Below are 19,581 nucleotides of genomic sequence, written 5' to 3' on the forward strand. Positions count from 1 at the left end.
GGCCACCAGCAATGCAGTTGGTCTTGGTGTTGTTAATCGCAATTCCTTTCTAAAATGTATGAACTAGACGTGTGCGCCGCCGCGCCACGCCGCCGTCGCCGACGATTTTTCCACGCCGCCGCCGCCAGTTAAATTGACCCGGCGCGCCGCTGTTCATATTTTTCCACGCCGCCGAACAAAATTTCTTTCGCCGATGAAAAAACAACAAAGAATTTTTTTTCTCGCCAACCTATTTAAATATGATACCAATAACAGTAGTAATTTTTAAACAATTTCTATTTGTTTTCTTTGTGCATATAAGGTATATTTTTCTAAAGTTCTTCTTGTGAATCTTTTATATTTTTTTTTGTTGTGATTTCATTTAATGATTTCTTACAGCAATACTGTCTGTGAAGATCTTCACTTATTCTTTTTAAATACTAAGCGAGACTCTTTTGAAAACCATAACGGATTATCAAAAAAAATCTTGGCGGTATTCTTATTAGGTCCCTGAACACATTCTCCTGCATATTCATTGTATACCTCTTAGAAGATTCTTATGGCAATTTAAGAATGACATTCTTGGAGGCATATATTCCATGAAATATTAAGAAATTCCAATACAGGACCCTCCAGAAATTTCACGAAGAATTTTTCTAGAAAAATTTCCAGAATTCTTTCAGAAGTTTCTCCAAGGATTATTCAAAAAAAATCCGAATGTTCCTTTAGAAATATTTTTACAGATGCCTTAAATTTCCCCGTAAATTTTCCAAAGAGTGTCCATGGGTTTATTTAAAATTTCAATAAACAGGTCACGTGAAAAATGGTCAATTTTTTCAGAGCTTCTTCCATAAATTTCACCATGGAGGAAATTCTCAAGAAGTTTTTCCATTATTTTGTTCAGTGATTTCAGTAGATATTCTTTGTGATTTTGCAAAAAAAAAAATCATATAGAGATTCCTTCATGATTTTCGCCGGATACTCCTCCATGTATTTCACTAGAAATTCCTCCTGAAATTCTTCCAAAGAAACCATAAACATTTTATTCTTAGATTCATTAGGAATTTACATGTTGTTGTACTGAACATGTTTAGTAACAATTCCTAGAAAGTTTAATATAGGGGAACTTACCTATTTTCGGCTGTTTTGTTCTTTTCATCATAAGGTTTTTTTTAGGATCTATTGAACTCAAAATTGGCCTCAAATCTTTCCCAATCAAGCTGAATTGTTCGACCAAATCTCAAGTATTTTAGTCGACAAAAACCCCTCATGACGAAGAGAACAAATCTGCCGATAATACCCTTGGTCACCCTATATTCCTTTGGAAATTCCTAGAATCCTTTTCAGTTAAAGTATTCCTCCAGATATTCTTTCAGGGATTCTTTTAAAAATGTGTTTATGAATTCCTCTTGGAATTCTATCCTCCATGAGTTTTGGTAAGAGATTTCTCTTTGAATTATTCTGATTATTTATTAATAAATCCTTGTAGCTGAATCCCTAGGGATTCAATCAAGGGTTTGTAAGAGAGAGTTTTTAGCAATTTTATTAGCAACTCTTTCTTGAACTATTTCAGAAAATTCCCTGGGATAGTTTTACATAATCCTGCAGGAAATCGTTCTAGAATATTCCCACGGATTTCTTCAGGAATTAGAAAGACAATTCGTTCAGAAATTCCTACAAGGTTTTTTTTTCGTAGAAATTCTTCCATGGACTCAATCTTACTAAAGAATTCCTTCTGAAATATCATTTAAGACATCTTCAGGGTTTTTCATGGTTGTCAGTAAGAGATTACCTCAAACATTTTTCCATGGATTTTTTTTTATTTTCAGAATTTTCAGGGAATTTTTAGCGATTCTTTCAGAAATTTTTCCTGTGAGATATTCCTCCACAGATATTTACAGAAGTATTTTATGAAATGACATTAACCATGTTGGAGTTACTCTTCGAGGGTTACCAGATGAAATTTTTAAAGAAATGTTTAATAATTTCCTGATGAGATTTAATTTTATTGAAGGAGTAGGAAAAAACTCCTGGTATGGCTTTTGAGGATTTTTTAGTAGAAGTTTATGTGAAATTTCTTCTTCACTACGCACTAGAAATAAATCGGGAAGAGCTATGGTATAGATTCCGGAAGGATCTTTTATTATTTTTATTGTTTATTTTTAACTCAAAATTTAGAAAGAGGTAATTTCCATTAGAAATTGATTTCCATTAGAAATCTTTCTCAAAAAGGCACAAAACCTCTCTATCTTTTTTAAATTCATTACAAAAATCCAAAAAATTGATATAACTATTCTAGAGGCATAAACGGAATTCATCCATCGCAGAGTCGGAATCTTGAAAATGGATCATTAATTGGGGAAAACGAAAACCAAGAAAAGCTCCTTTGATTTAATGTTTTCTTCAATCCAAAAAGACAGAAAAAACATCAAAAACAGAATCATTCAAAATATTACATATTTGGAAGAGATTTACCTGCTAATATATCTCAAACAGTTTCAGGATACTTATTATGAGGTTTCTGTAAATTATTGAAAAATTCCGGAAGGAACTCTGGGAGAGATTCCCGAGAAAACCACTAAAAGAAATCCTAGGTGTATCACTGCAAGAAACCCCGAAATAAAAATACGAGTAAAATCCGGGAAAAAAATCTCTGGAAGAAGTTCGTGAGAGATATCAACAGGAACTCCTGCTGCAATCCGGGGAGGATGTATAAAAATCCCTGATAAATCTCGGGACAGCAGCTAAAGCAACACCTCTATAGAAGCTCCTGTAGAAAGTCTGGGACACCTTTTTGGACGTAAATCTCCGGAAGAAATCACAGGTGAGCAATACAAGGGAAACCTCTAGAAGAAACTCAGAGAGGAACTCCTGTAGAAACCGCGATTTTTTTTTTTTAACCCTTTGAGAGAAATCTTTAAGGATTTTCAAGGAGAAATCCTAGAAAGAATTCGTAGCATGATCCAAGGAGGAAATCACTGAAAAATTCCGGTAGAATCCGGAACAACTGTTTGGAACAAGGAGAAATTTCAGGAGAAAATAGAGGCACACAGCTGAAATTGTGCTAGATTGATCGCAATTTTCAATTCAAATGACCGACACTTTCAAAACGTTGAGACTGATATTAAATATATTCTTTCATGTTATTTCACATAAAAAAACTATTGGTGCCACCATTTATTTACATAAATCCTCTGGAGCTTCTTTTATGAAAGTAGAAAAGAAACACTGGTCTACGAGGTGCTGTATCAACTGCTTTTTCACCAAGGGCACCGCGAAACCACCCTGATGGCCCTCTGACAGCGACGACAACATCGCTGCTGTAGCACTGTAAGGGCGGTGCTGGTGGTAGTGTTTGCTTGCTGCAGCTAATCAGAGCCAGCCAACAAGAACCAACCGACATCGTGCGCGCATCCATCCACTGCAGAAAACTAGGTCAGTCGCCTTTAGGTTTGTTCGTTGACCAGGTCGACTGAAGTTTGCATGCATGGGCTTGTACATATATGAATGTGTACCGCATAGTTTGGTTCCACTTAGTCGGCTGATGCTGACTTGCCCAGGCTATCTGTTTGTTACCATCTTCCTGCTTTGCTCTACATTTGAGAATCTCCATGGTCGCGGCTCTGACTGGATGTTGCTCTGCAGGTCAATGTCAGTTTCTTTCATGAGCAAATATCTTTCACATTGAGTCAATTATGAGTTTTCCTTTCTACTGCATTTTTAATGCTGTGCATATCCTCACCTCCGTTTATTTATTCAACAATAAATAATTTACTCCAACAAGGCCATCACTTCCTATCATCTGGAATTTCCCCGTTTCTTTGTTTCAGCTTGCACACTGACCCAATTAGTAGTCTCATCGTAATTACATAATCCATCCAAAATAGTCTATTTAACCTCTGCTGTCTGTGTTTTGTCCGTTCCACTCTACAGCTTCTCTTCCGCAGACCGCGGACGGAACACATGTTGCAGAGAGCAGTTGGAGGTCTGCCCCATCATACCATATCTCCCCGACGACGCCGCGCGTCGATCGAAACAGATGAGCGAACGGAATCAAAAGTGATAGTAATAATCGTTCAACCGGCAGGCCAGTCAGTCGCTTACTGCGTGCTGCTGAACGACTTGCTGCTGGCTGGCGCGTCTGCACTTTTTATATTTAATAATAAAAATACATATATTCAGTGCCACCAGCCACAAGCAGATCCGCTACTCAGCACGGCGGAAACGGTTTTTGGTTTCGGTACCTACTCAATGGCGACGGCAGACTGTGTTTCATCCGTGATCAGTCGACCAATCACACAGTTGAGGGACAAGGTGCTGAAGACCCTGAGATGTGGTCACTGGTCAATGCAACCACCCAGAAAGCCAGAAAAACGCATGGTTTTGATTTACAATAACTACAGTAATAAATAGTTAGGTACGTTGTACAGGTAGTTTTGCACTTCTAATAAGTATTACTCTTCAGACTCCAAAACACAATCAGTAATGCAATAAGGTGAAGATATGACGAAACCATACTTTAATTTTTGAAGAACACAAATCTGAAGAACAAAATGACGGATTGCACTGCAAAGTTGATCGAATGGTCACCTCCAGCGGCTGAGCAATCGATCAATTTTTCAGTGCGATGCGACATTTGTGCTTTTGAAATTTCAGGGTCAGAACGAAGCCACTTCTATAATCACCAATATAAAAAAAATCTTCGCGAGTATTCATTAGAAGTTTAAAACCGTTTTTGCAACGTAACTATTTAATACTTCCGTTATTGCAAAGAAGATCTTTTATAGACCTTAACTTTTAGAAGCTATAGTTTTGCAACCAAACAAGTAATGTTGCGCTGTATAATCGAGACCGTTCAAGTATCGTTGGGAATGTATTCCAAAATCCGGAACATTAAAAAAGTATAATTACTATATAATTCGGCATACTATTGAAAACCCACAAATGTCGTTCACTGTATGCATTTTTGCATAACTTCTCTGTACAATTATCGATCGTAGCAGGCTGTGCGCGCGAGTGGCTGCGTTTTCGAAACTGTCACTCATTTTCTTTGCTCCGCGTTGTTTTGATTATGACCGACCGAATTGAGAAACGGCTGGTGTTGCAAATTTTGTCTCGGAATGTGCTTGTAAATTGATCTCCGGATAATTCACGATTGTGAGTTTTCCCATCGGGGTGCCGGAAGTCGTTTTCATTTTCGCGTTATTCGTTTGTAGTTTTTGGTGATATTGATGCTGGATGTCCGGGGCATGCAAATGGAAGGCAACACGCAGAAAAAAATATTTTAAACTTGAAAATAAAGTACTTTGAATCAAAGAAAATAAACCATTGAACCACGGCTTAATACAATTTTTCTTTGAATCAAATACATTTGGTATTTGTTTCAAAGCATTATTTTCATTTATTTAACAATTAGTTTCAAATACTTGTTGACTTTGAATCTATCACATCATTGCTTTGAAAGTAAGTAATTTTGCAATTTCAAAGACTTTATTTTTTTGAAACAAATATTCACGGACTTAGATTCAAAAACAAAATATTTTTGTTTGAAAGTGGAAGAAAAATAAAAAAGGCGAGCGAGAATCGAACACGAATACTGCTATAAAATGCTATACTGATAGCGAGTTATCGTTCACAATCAGATCTGCTCTTGAAAATCTGAAGATAAAACTAAATCACTTTGCTCATATTGGCATTATCCATTCTCCAATATTGAAAACAAAGAAATAAATAATTTGGTGAGTCTGTTCCTGTACATCGTGGTGGTGCCTTAACGTTGCCTAAACGTATCCTTTGGACTAACCTTCCACTAACAATACCCACATTCCCGTGACACCTAGGCCTGAGAGGACGTAGAGGTCTCTATCAATCTTTCTTTCCCATCGCTCAGTTGTCGCAAAGACGTAGCCAGGACAGTTCTCGGCAATTGGAGGATTGGATCAATATTGCCTTAGAGTCAGAGATTAGCCCCAAATCTCTGTACTTTGGTAACGGACGGGAAGGAGGCAATTGTCTTTACAGCGGTCTGGAACTGTACCACTTACGAATTTGTGCGACTTGCATAATTCTAATACTAACTTCTCAGCACACTTATCTGAAATGGGACCAGTTATGAAGGGTTTTGATCAGGTCTAGTCTATGCAGAATTGGCTTCAGGAATCCCAAACGGTGGTCAATTGGGCAACAACAGTGCACTTTTTAGAATTGTCACTTCAGAACCTGTTCAACCTTCATGGATTTTCATGCTCGTAAATACGAATAAATAAATAATCATACTACTTCTGCATGGTCACCGGAGAAAGTACCGGAGAAACTACAAAAGTAGGCTTTCGATGCCAGATCTTGACAACTTATTGTGATTGTGATGCTTTTGGTATAAACATGAAAACAGGTTTGGTGATGCCGGTCTCCAGTTAGTCTAGTGGTTAAGACTATGGATCGCCAATCCGGAGACGGCGGGTTCGATTCCCGTTCCAGTCGGGAAAATTTTCTCGACTCCCTGGGCATAGTATATCATTGTACTTGCCTCACAATATACAAATTCATGCATGGCAGGCAAAGAATGCCCTTCAATTAATAACTGTGGAAGTGCTAAAAGAACACTAAGTTGAAGCGAGGCAGGCCAAGTCCCAGTGGGGACGTAGAGCCATAAATAAGAAGAAGGTGATGCCGGTATATCCAGGTCACCGTAGTGAACACCTGAGGAACCCGTATGGTCCACTACACGTATTTATGCTGGCCTGCTTACTCTCACAGAAAATTTGACCTTTGAGCTCAAACGTCAAATTTCGTGTGGGAGTAAGCAGGCCAGCATAAATTCGTGCAGTAATCCACTGTGCTAATTCTATGTTTTTCAATAGTAGGAATTCGGCAGCTTAGTTTAGCAAAACTAGCAGTTCTGGGTGTATGCCAGTATTCGGCATATTTAGGAAAAAAGAATTCCTCTAGGAAATCCACTGGAAATTCTTACAGGAATTTCACCGGGAATTGCTGTGGATGTTCTAATCGGATTTTTTTTAGGCTTGATAATTCTCCTCAACATCAGAAGATTTTTGCAACATGGTCCAGAGTGGTAGATTGCTTCTGCCTCGTCGCGAGGGAGCGAACGAACCCCGAACAGTGCGATAATAAAAAACCGAGCGAGGAAGAAGAGGGGAACGAAAAAACAAACGATGGGGATTTCGGGCAGAGGAGTATGTTTTGAACCTAGCGAATCTTTATTTGTATAGAAATCACGAGTGCTTTTCGAGTGTGAGTGCACGTGAGAAACACAACAAGCAATTTGAGTGTTGGACGAACTCCTCGCTGCGTGACAAGCTCGCACTCGGTACTGCTGACGATTTTCGTTGTGATTTCTGAGTTTTATTTTCTCTCCACAGAAAATCGCCGAAATCGCTTCCTCATTTTCTCGCGAGTGAGTTTCTGTCAAGCCTGGATTTTTTTTCTCGAACGGACATTCCTCTAAGAGTTTCAACGGGAATTCCTTCAAAAGTATCACTCGAAATTCCTCAAGCAGTTTCACTAGAAATTCCTCAAGGAATTCCAAAGAGAACACCTTTAGGAGTTCCACAGACATTCCTCTAGGAGTTTCACTGCGAGTTTCGTAGGAGTTCCACCGAAAATTTCTCTGGAGTTTCGTTAATTATTCCTGTAGGAGATGCACAGCACATGTAGGTAAACTCTCTGTGAGAATCTTTCTCTGTAATGATTATTCAACAACTGTATTCATTATTTGTATACACTTTATTACCGATACTTCAATATTACATACAATGATTCACACTCTAGACAACAATAACAACATCTCCACATATGACAGATACTCAATGTAAACATACACGCTAAACGTAATAGAGTAATACAATAATATATTATGTGCATACCACAAGGTACCACATCTCGTTTTTTCTCCAGATCCGCAGCAAGGTCACTCCACGTTGTTTCGCTTATAGTCTCCTCAGTTTATGAACGTCTCGCTTCAGTCTCACATCAAAATTAGAAGTACAGTCATCCATTTGGTCATCCATCTCTGCTCGGCATTTTGGTAAATTACTTGGCCGTTACTTGTGATTGTACCTAAAAAGAAATATTATTTTGACCCAAATATTTTCCCAAATCCCAAAATATTTTTAATACTGAGTGTCAAGCATAATATTAACTGATGAATTATTTGAATTGCTTTCCTCTTCTCAAATGTTTTCAATGACAGCTAGCATGCAAACATTGTATACTGCCCACTGATTTTTTTTGACATGTCCTTTCATAGAAGAATCTCATACAAAAGGTATGTATATTCAGATTATTATTCAGACATTTTTTTAACTAATATGTCGGAACACTGCACGAATGTTACAGTGGAAAAATTATCAATATCCATTAACTCGTTTTCGATACAAAGTGTCCAAGTGTCATACAAACACTATTTTATTTTATGTTTTTTTGGCGAACTTTGCTGGAACTCGTTTCTTGTTCAGAATATATTCAGAAGGTTGGCTTAACAGATTTTGTTTTCTAAATATCGAAGGGATTGATACTTTTTTTAAATCAAATCACGATTTAGAAAAACGTCACTTGTCCAAAGCAATATTTGTAATACTAGTTTTAGCTAAATAGTAATTTGAAAACTTGAAAACATCCATTTTTTGAATTATATTTTATATATATTGTTCACAAAACTCGCACCCGCACTAGCTGTTTGAAAGTATAGTAGAATATTAATATTCATTCTTTTTTTTTTTCATGTTGTAATCCTATAATTATCTCAAATTCTTAATACATACATCATCGTCGCAGTACCAAATCGAAGTCACGCATTTAAGCACATGCAAAGTTGCAGTTGTGACGTAAATTTGAACCGGTTGCTGGTATTGCGCATCATTAAGCTACTTAAGAGCTGAAATTAGCACTAATCTAAATCGAGTTGCTATGTTTATAAGTAGGTTAAACATCAATTTTCGCCCCGCCAGTCACTTCGGCTTCTAATCGAAAACGTAATGATAGTAGCCAATTATTATATACAAAGCAATTTTCTCCAGATAACAAAATAAATCGATCATCTTATTGGAGCACTTTTCGACGGTTCACCTATATAGGTGTCCACGGTTTTAGGAATCATGTTTCCGATAATTTCGGAATTCTTATGATTTACCATTTACCTTTCAAACTGAATGAGTTTATTTTTACGGTTTGGTCGTTCAATAGGTTTACATTCTACGATGCATATTTTCCCTCATTAACTGGTGATTCGTGCTCAATCAAACCTATTTTAACATTACAAAACCAAAAATTTGTTCCTTTGATGTCGCTCTTTTGGGTTCTGAACTGTAGGACTTATTTTAATGGTGTACCTCCAAAATATTGCAAAAGCACCTCAACATGTTATGTTCTCACTCTAGATACCTAATGAAGCTATTTCAACAAGCCTTTTCCAAATTATTCGCATTCAATGTACCGTCAAAATTTAGAACTTTTTATCTTTAAGTAACTTTGATTTTCTACATATGCCTATCATACTGATAATATTCTCAGTTCGTTGGATCGGACTAGAATATTCTGCATTATTGCAAAGCTCAATCATCTGTCTATCATATCACTTATTTCACATTTTTTCGATGAAATACATCCTCATATTTTTTTTGTTAACGACTACAAGTCTGACGTAGTGCACACTGACCATGATTGTCTGTGTCATGATGGCCCTTACGCTTGCCTCTACGATTCATTTCTTTGTACTGAAACAATTTAAAGCACGTTTTTATTCAAATTTTCAATGAACTCATAACACAAATATCACTTATACATGTACACGCATTTTTATTGGTAAAAATCCATGAATTTGATATATAAATTTTATTTATACACACATATTCGTTTTCCACGCTGGATCACACATAAAATCGATGGACCTTATATAAACTATGTGTATCTACACATGAATAGGGTTATCTATGACAAATTGCAAAAATCTATGTGAGCGACACATGCATACAATATTTGCAGTTTTTTCAGTGTATGAAATCTAAAAATTCAAACAAGGTAACATGTTAGTAATGGTACCTGTTTGCATTAATAAGCTCGACTGAAAAACAAACCTCATAATCCAGCTTTCATTAGATATATCTATTCCTGTAGTTACAGAAATGATTATCTTTTTTTATTCCAATATCTTGTGCTTTTGATATACTGTACGTTATTCTCCTCAATAATAGTTTCAATACTTCTTTAACTGATCAAAATTTGTCTCTTCCTATAAGGAAATTATTGTGCAGAATTTGTTGTTGAGCGTAATGCTGTACCTCGTTCTCTAACTTGTGCCACAGTTCTTGGCAAGATGGCCACTCATTAGCAAAAATGGCACTATATCCAGTGTTAGGCAATCATAAGTCAAAATGCCCCTCCTGACAACACATTCAATAGGTTATAAAGCGCTTTTTACTCGAATTCCTGAGACTTCTAGTTAAGCCGAAAAGTTTCATTTTTTATTGTTCGATTTTTTTAAATATCCAATTTAACTAGCCATTTGACTAGCATGATACTTAACAGGTTAGTGGTTAGCAACTGCTCTGAATATGTCGTCTAGCTTCAACGAATGCTTTAACTGTCAGTCAAAACTTCATATCTTGCAAACTACCAAGACAGTTTAATTATTCTCACACATTGATGTTAATTTTCTTGAAGTTACATTTTTAGTCTTGTAACAGGACAAAGCATTAGTTAAATCATGTCTTCATATTAATTTGGTTTCAAGAGCCAACCCTTTTTACGTCTCGTAGACTTATTATACTTTGCTGAGCAATGATAACTTCAATATATATCACCTGAGGTGGGTTCACAACAATCTCAGTATCAGCTCAGTTATATTCGCATTTGGAACATATTCAAATACTATTCGTTCCTGTTTTTCTAGTCACGCTCAGCCTAAAGTTTAGTTTTGTCTTTCGCCTTCTCAGCTGCCACTTAATTGGTGTGAAATTTCATTTTTAATGGTTCAATTTAACTAAAAAGCCCAGATTGGAGTTCAAGAGAAATCGCTCAAGAAACTTCTAGAACGATTCCTGGCAGAAACTTTCTACGGTGACTGCCATTTGAACTGTCATTTTTTCGCAACTGCGTACTGCGATCGAAGAAAAAACGGTTTCTTGAGTGATTCAGCCAAGCAATTTCCCATGCCTCAAGATAGGCCGAGAAATTCCTTCTGATCTGCAAACAGCCCTTAAATCTGCGTTGGCTGGTAATCTGTTTCTTACGAAATTTACGACACTGTTGCGTTTTTAGTACTATAATTTTTAATAACACAATTCGCCTTATACGGCTCTACAAAGAATCGACTATATCTGCCTTGCAGGTCTTACCGCCTTCAACGGCATTTCCACCTTCAACGGCTTTTTCCGCCTTCAACAGCTTTTCACTCTCCGACGGATCTTTCCGTTATCGACAGTTTTTCGCCTTAGTCGGCTCTTCTGCCTATAACATTTTTCCTGCTTTCCGCCTTCAACGGCTTTTCTATCTGTAATCATTTCCGCCTTTTACGGCTATTTCAAGAATGTCGCTTTCATTAGCTTGTATCGCCTTCATTGGCTTTCATCGCCTTCACTGGCTTTTAACAGCAACGGCAAAATTTGATTTCAAAATATTGTTTCACCTCTACGCCTTCCTCGGCCATCCGGTTAACAAATCAATACTTCATTCATCATTCAGCATTTAAGTCTAGATTTAGGACAACAACCCTATTCAACGAGTACCAATATCACAATCAACAAAACTTTGGTTTTCTTCACAGTTCTTTATTTCTTTATCTGACAATAGTGATTGTCATCGATTTGAACTAAACAATACCGATCACCATCAAAATCTCTCACAGGTTGATCATTGTCATTAGTCGAAGGTACAAATAGATCGTTTTATTCATATTGAACAGTTAGTACACAATATTTACCTTTTTGATTCCAATGTTGAAATTCAATCACAAGTCATCACCTGGAGGTCATCACCACTCTGCATGCACCACACACACACCACTCATCTCTTTCTTTTTCCAAAGACAACACTTCCCGAACCGAAATTAAACTAATTTCACATGCACTGTTCACCGTTCTCGTCGCCAATGTGAGAATCTTTCTCTGTAATGATTATTCAACAACTGTATTCATTATTTGTATACACTTTATTACCGATACTTCAATATTACATACAATGATTCACACTCTAGACAACAATAACAACATCTCCACATATGACAGATACTCAATGTAAACATACACGCTAAACGTAATAGAGTAATACAATAATATATTATGTGCATACCACAAGGTACCACACTCTCTAAGTGTTCTTGCTCGGATTTCACCGAGTTTCTATAGGAGTTTCATCGAGAAGTTCCGACCTGAAGTTCCACCGCAAATTCTAACACCCTAATTTTGCTGGGAGTTCGTGTAGTTTTTGTAGGAATTCCATTGGAAATACACGTTGAAGTTCCCTGAGATTTTTCGTCAAGAATTCCTTTAAAAGTTTGACCGCCCACCGGTAATTTCTTTAGAAGTTCCACCGATAATGTCTGTATAAGTTCCACTGGAAATTCCTCTAGCACTTCCACCACGAATTCCTGCAGGAGTTCTATCAAGAATATCTATAGGAGTACCACCGGAAGTTCCACTAGGAGTTCCATCAGAAATTTTCCTAATAGTTCCACCACGAATTTCTCTGGTAGTTACGATAGGATTTTAACTAAACATTTCTTTGTTCATCCTGGGATTCCTCTGATAGTTACACTAGCAATCGCTGCACTACTACTGTGTCACTACTAATTCCCGCCGGAGTTCAATCGAGTATTCCTGAACGAGTTCCATCGATTTTTTTTTCTAGAAGTTCCACTGGAAATTTCTCTAGGAGTTGTATTAAGAACTTCTCTGGCAGTAACACCGGTAACTTTTCTAAGCGTTTCTCTAGGAGCTCACCAAGAATTCCCCTAACAGATCAACAGGAAAAAAAGCCTCTAGGATTTTTTAATCTTAACCGCTTAACCTAATTTACAGCTTTATTGTTCACTTGGGCACTACGTGAGCGATTACAATTGACAACGGCAGTTACACTTTATACAGCACCTAAATGTATACTTTTCTATTTCTACTATATGAAACTGGTTGCCTTTGTGCTGTTTTCACTTTCTACTCTGTCCATGGTAGAAGGATGAGCTGGGCACGATGATGCTGATGTGTGTTTCTTTTCCAGTCCGAGTGAGGGTTCATTATGAATTGCCATTCACCGATATCCAATTACATTTCGAGTGCTGGGACTGGGATCGTACCCATGACCATCCACTTATGAAGTGAACGTGTGACCACTGCAATTACCATGAATTCCATTACCCCGAATGACCCATTACTCCGAATGATTTATCCGCAACCGCAAGCCTATCTGAAGACCCGCTCTGGGTAATTAATGGAGTTCCAAGTGATTGGCCACATTTTCAACAAAGATTTTATTTTTTTGAGCGTGTGTTGTTCTGGTCTTACGTATTATTTCAAGGAATTTGTTAGCGCTGCAACTGGTCATATTTTTATCGAAGATTTTTCCTTATTTTAATCATAGACTATTCTTTCTATTTGTAATACTATTTAGATCGGTTACATGACCACTAGCTTATGCTTATTTATTATTATTCTAGGTCATATGATTTGAAACCAAAAGTTCTAATTTTCCATCTTTTGGCTATTGACTATTCTTTTAATCATATTGGTCGAAGATTTTTACAAAGCGTTAAAGGAATTTAATATACACGCAGAAAAATAAAATGTAAACACAACTAAATTCTAGTTCAAATCAACCGATTTTTCAGTTTACTATAACGACAAACTGATTTCTAGTTTAAACTGAACCGTTCTATTGTTTGATAATACAAATATTTTCATTTGTCTAAATTTTTGACAGTTTGTTAAAACAAACAGAGATATGGTATTTTCAACATGAAATAATGGATTGATTCAAACGACTGCATTTTTGCCACAAACATACCCGGAATGTGACTGTGTTGGTGACGGAAGCAACTGCGGCAGCTCGGAAATCTATTTTTAGACCGTCGGTAAGCGGATGAGGAGGAGAACGACTAAAAAAAGAAAAAAGGCGAAACCGATCAACTTTTTGTGGATGCTGTCGTGAGTACCTGCGCGTTACTCATCACGGCTAAAGCTGAACTTGGAAGTTGGCGTGATGGATGGCTGCACCTTCTTCGTTGTGGCGATGTTGGGGTAAGCATTTTATAGATGTGTGAGTGCTTTCGGACCAAGTTTATGGTTTTTATTTTGTTGAAACAAATGAAATTTTTGACATTATATGAAATGATGGTAATCGGTTGTTTTTATCGATAAACTCTAAATGAAAACAATTAAATATAACTTTGGAATAAGTAAATTCTCAGTTTGAAAATCAACCATGCGTTTTATTGTTTTAAACAAGCGCCATTTTTCTGCGTGTACTTGAATGGCTATGAACATACGTTTAAGGTGAATATATAACGAAGCCACACTTCGAATTTTCAAAAGCACAAATCTGTAGAACCGAGGGTTAGTTTGCACTGAAAAGTTGATCGATTGGTCACCACCAGCGGGTCACCAATCGATCAACTTTTCATCGCAATCCATCTCTTGGTTCCTCAGATTTGTGCTCTTGAAAATTTGAGGTGTGGCTTCGTTATATATTCACCTTAAGATGCTGTGGAGTCTCGTAGCCGCGCGATTAGCGTCACCAAGCGTCTAAAGTCTAAACGTACCGTGCCATGGGGGCGAGGGTTCGATTCCCGCTCCGAGTGATGAAACTTTTCACAAGAAATGTTTCTTCCTAGTATCCTCTAGTGCTCGTAATATGTGTCACGTCCGTTGTCTAGTGTTAAGTTTCGTTCAGTCTGTACAGCCTGTGGCTAAAGACAGTGTTCGTGTCTCTTTTTAGGAGGAAAGGGACGAGCATTATGCATATGAATCAGAAGCGGTAGCCAATTGTAACAGAACAAAACTTAGACAACCAAAATCGGACCTTTAGTTCGCAAGTTATGCGCGGTCCCACGTATGCCACTGCATTTTTATATATACTAGATATATCTCTACAATTTCCACCAGAATCTCCCAAAGGAGGTCCACCAAAATGTTTACTAGAAGTTCAATCGAGAATTTAAGTTGCACCTGGTAAGATGGCTAGAATACTTGACTATCACGCCGAGGACCTGGGATCAAATCCCACTCCCGACAAACTCACTAAATGTGATTTCTTCCTTCCTTCCTTCTAAAGAAGTAATGCGTGGGTCCCGAGATAAACTAACCTAGGGCTAAAAATCTCGTTAATACAGATAAAAAAAATTGCACCGAAAATTGCCCTAGAAGCTCCACCGGAAATTCCCGCAGGCCTTTCAACGGGAATTTCTCTAAAAGCACCACCGGGAATCCTACCGGTAGCTCCACCGAGAATTTATCTATGATTTCTACCGCAGTTCCCGTAGAAGTTCCACCACGAATTCATGTAGAAGTTCCACAAGAAAGTCGTCTGGGTCCTCTGGGAAATCCTGTGTATTTGTATTTTAGTTAAGAACCATTGTTAAACCATTTCAACTCACACCTAACGTAAACAAATAGCGATGAAGGCCATCCACCTCAAAATTACAATGTTACCAAATTATAAAACAACATTCAACTGCAACCATATGTGACCACACACGGATTAGTGATATTTGCCTTTCCTCCTCTCCCCCACCGCCGTGTAAGGTCGTAGGGTCGTAGCAAAACGCACTCGAGCGAGTGGCATCAAACTGCACAAGTCCACCGTAATTGTTACACGGCGTTCAAAAACCTTTTCCAATAATGACTCCAGGCGTCTCGCTCACCCTTATGCACAATCCGATTACCAAAATAAACACAATCTTCGACTGGAACTTGACTCTGGCATTTCCTCGGTTCGCTCAGGAGATAACTTCTTGAAGCTCTCCTTGATCCGGATACCGATCTAACTTTAGAAAAAACCTTCTTTTCTATTCTATGCTAGTGCTAGCACCATAGAATTAATTTCTAGCACAGCCAGTATTGAAAAGCATCCTGGAAATACCAAAATTACTTCTGGTACTTTCTTGTCAACATTAATATTTGCAGCACATCAAGTATAATGTGATAGAAATATTGAAACGGCCAGACCCAGTGTGCAGACTAATGGGTTCAAAGATAATTAAAAAAGATATGACAATCAGATTATCCATATATGAGTAACATGGTTGGCATAATTTTTCAAATTTGATTATTAATCGTAGTGTGGCCAGCAAAAAAAAACACCCGTAGAAGGCCGGCAGGGTACCCGGGTACCCACGAAATGGAAATGATCATATCTCAGCGATTTTTCCACCGATTTTAAAAGTTTTTGCCTCATTCAACTCAGAAACTCATTATCTATCGAGATCGTATTTGGTTGGACCGGTCCGATCACCATGGGTACCGGAAAATCCGGATTTACGGATCCATGTTTTTATACAATACAATATACGGGATTTTCGGTAGGTTAGTAGCAATTTCGGTACCAAGCATCGTAAAATTGCTTTGGCATATTGTATCTGACTGGCCTGGAATCATAAAACGTGTTGACTTTGAAACTGTGATTTCGGAACACGCTTCTCGTGGGGCCATGGTTGACCATAAACACTTTAAGATATCCTAGTCTTAACAATGTGGGTTTCAATATGGTATAAGGACATGCTCCCAAAAATATGGATTTTCCGAAAACCACGGTGATTAGATCGGTCTAACCAAATATTTTCCCGATAGATGATGAGTTTCTGAGTTGAATGAGCTAAAAATTTCCAAAATCTATGAAAAATTGACGGAGATATGATCATTTCAATTTCGTGGGTACCCGGGTACCCTGCCGGCCTTCCACGTAATAAAAAAATGGGCTCCTGCATTGCTCCTTCCCCTGCCCCTCCTTACTTTAAAATTCGGTCAACCCCATTGTTCGCTCCCAACGCGAAGATCCATCCTGATTTGACCCCCTTTCCCCGTACAACTAACCTCGAGTCGCCGCGAGTATTTTACGGCTCCAATCCCAACTAACAATCACCCAATTTACCCTCACACACACCACATCGTTTGTTTGCCTCTGGCTGTGACCATAGTGGGTAAGGTGAGATGCGATCGGATGCGATAAGTTATGAGATGAGAAGAGGGATGTTTGATAGGCCATAGTGCATGAGGTTTTCAATGAGGGTGCGCATGTTGTTTTCACATCCTTTTTCGCCTATTTCGTGCGCATCAACGACTCGCGTGATTTGATCGATGAAGTCGCTTGTATGTTGAAGCGCTTCTTTGGATGTGGGTAGTGAAATGATCGTTTCACTCGGAAAGATAAAATGCACCCGCTTTTTGTTTTGCGCAGGCCGTTTTTTTTTTTGCTATAACTTAGTCAGTTTTGATCCTGTTGCAATAGCAAAAACCGACCAGTTCAATAAAAATCTGGTGTAACTGTACAAGATTGAGATTATTGAATTAATTATTTGAGAAGAGAATGTATAACATGTAATTATATCCGCGTGAGCGGTGTCTTTATGTATACACATATTTTTACTTTCCGAACTGAGTGTTGATTTCAATTTAAATCAATATGAGACTGTTATACTGATTTTCGGCATTAAAACATTACTCGATTGTGCTGACCTCGGCAAAAAGAAACAAAAATTGGGCAAGTATGTATTATTGGGTATAGGTTTTTTTTATTACAAAATTTTCGGTGATATCTACGAGAAAAGATGTCTCTAATAAGACCACAATATATATTCATCATAAGGACTGTATCGTTAATTATGAATACACCTGTATTAAAAAGACTAAGTCTTATTCTGACAACTGCTGTGTGTTTATGTGCTGCTAGCGTTGTAAACAAAACATAACCTTCATTAAAAGTTAAAGTTTTTCCTCAAGTAGAGCAACGCGAGTGTTTACGGATGAAAAGCGAAAATCGATTGTGACCAGGTACTGCTATGAAAAATGACTATCGCTAAGAAAATTAGCAAAAGTTGGAGGTGTTAGCGTTTTTTGTGTCCAAAATGCTGTCAAACGATTCGGTATGCATAACACACTGATAGACTCACCCGGACGCGACAGAAAACCAGGTGCGTCCAAGTCAAATTTGGACAGCAAAATTTGCAAAATCTTCAAAAGAAAATAGGAGGTATTCATCATAGATTGCGCAAAAAAGTGTGGAACGACTATTGGTATGGTTCAGCGCGCCAAGGAGCGTAATTCCCTGAAGACTTACCCAAAACAGAAATGTCCAAAAAACAGTCAAATTCTGGCGGATTATGTGAAAACTCGGGCTCGGAAACTGTACGACGATGTCTGAGCAAAAATTAAATGTGCATAATCATGGATGATGAAACGTATGTCATATTGGACAACAAGGCACTTTCAGGAGCACAGTTTTTCACTGTGAAGCGTGGCACTGATGTTCCGAATTCGGAGAAATCGATTTTTTGCAAAAAAGTTGGGAAAATGTATTAGTTTGGCAAGCAATTTGTCAAAGTGGTATGAAATCGTCACCTTTCTTCACCGTCCCAAGTATGAATGTCGAAACATACCGGAAGGAATGCCTCCAGAAACCAATTCTGCCACTCATCTGAAAGCACAAAGGTCCTACATTATTTTGATCGGATTTGGCATCCTGCCACTATTCGCGTGACACCTTTCACTGGTATGAAGAAAACAATGTCCAATTTGTGGAAAAGGCAATGAACTCTTCAAATTGCCCGCAAATTAGGCGCATTAAGAAGTATTTGGCTTTGATGAAAGGGAAACTACGGCAAAAGGATAGAGGAGCGGAGGACGTCATCAAAGCCAAGAAAAACTGGGCCAACCCAAGCAAAATCATCGACGGAACGGTTGTCCAAAACCTTAAGAAGAACACCAAGAAGAAGGTGCGAGAGCTGGCAAGATCCACGAAAAAATAAATATAAAATGATACCATGGGCTTTTCTGATGGTCAATAAACAATGTAATTGAATTTAATTTACAAAACAAATAAATCATTTTCAGATACAGCAATTTTCAGGTGTAATCATAATTAACGATACAGTCCTTATATTAGGTAAAAGAGTATCAATCGAAATTGATGCCACACTCTTTTCGTTAAGGGATCTAGTTTTGCCTGACAAAGAAAAAAGCAGAACTTTTCAATTAAAATACTTTAAGCAATTAAGTTGAATACCAAAAAAACCTGAAACTTTCTAACTTGCACATGAATAACATGCACTGAACAAACGGCCATATCAAACATTGATCACTTGATTCAAATCCCGAACAGAGAAAATATAATGTTTTCTTATACACATATAATAACAAAATTATGCTGTAAAAAAACTTAAACGATTTGATGGAATACTATTTTATATGCAATCAAATATGTTATTTTACATAGTGATCGATAGATAGTATGATAAATTTTTATTACGTTTGGTCCATCAAAATGCATGTCATGTGAAAAAGCATTGAGTTATGTTTAAAAACAACAACATATTAACGCATTTTATATTATCTACTAGCATTCCCAACACATTGAATCCTCATTGCTTTACATACACAACGAGCG

At 37.6% G+C, this 19,581-nt stretch overlaps 1 protein-coding gene across 3 annotated transcripts in view; it reads right to left on the bottom strand.

The window, feature by feature from the left end:
- LOC109425248 (uncharacterized) overlaps nt 1-19,581 on the bottom strand; it is a 163,273-nt gene that overhangs the window by 49,565 nt on the left and 94,127 nt on the right. The window lies entirely within an intron of this gene.

The sequence above is a fragment of the Aedes albopictus genome, chromosome 1, assembly GCF_035046485.1.
Source record: "Aedes albopictus strain Foshan chromosome 1, AalbF5, whole genome shotgun sequence".
Lineage (NCBI taxonomy): Eukaryota > Metazoa > Arthropoda > Insecta > Diptera > Culicidae > Aedes > Aedes albopictus.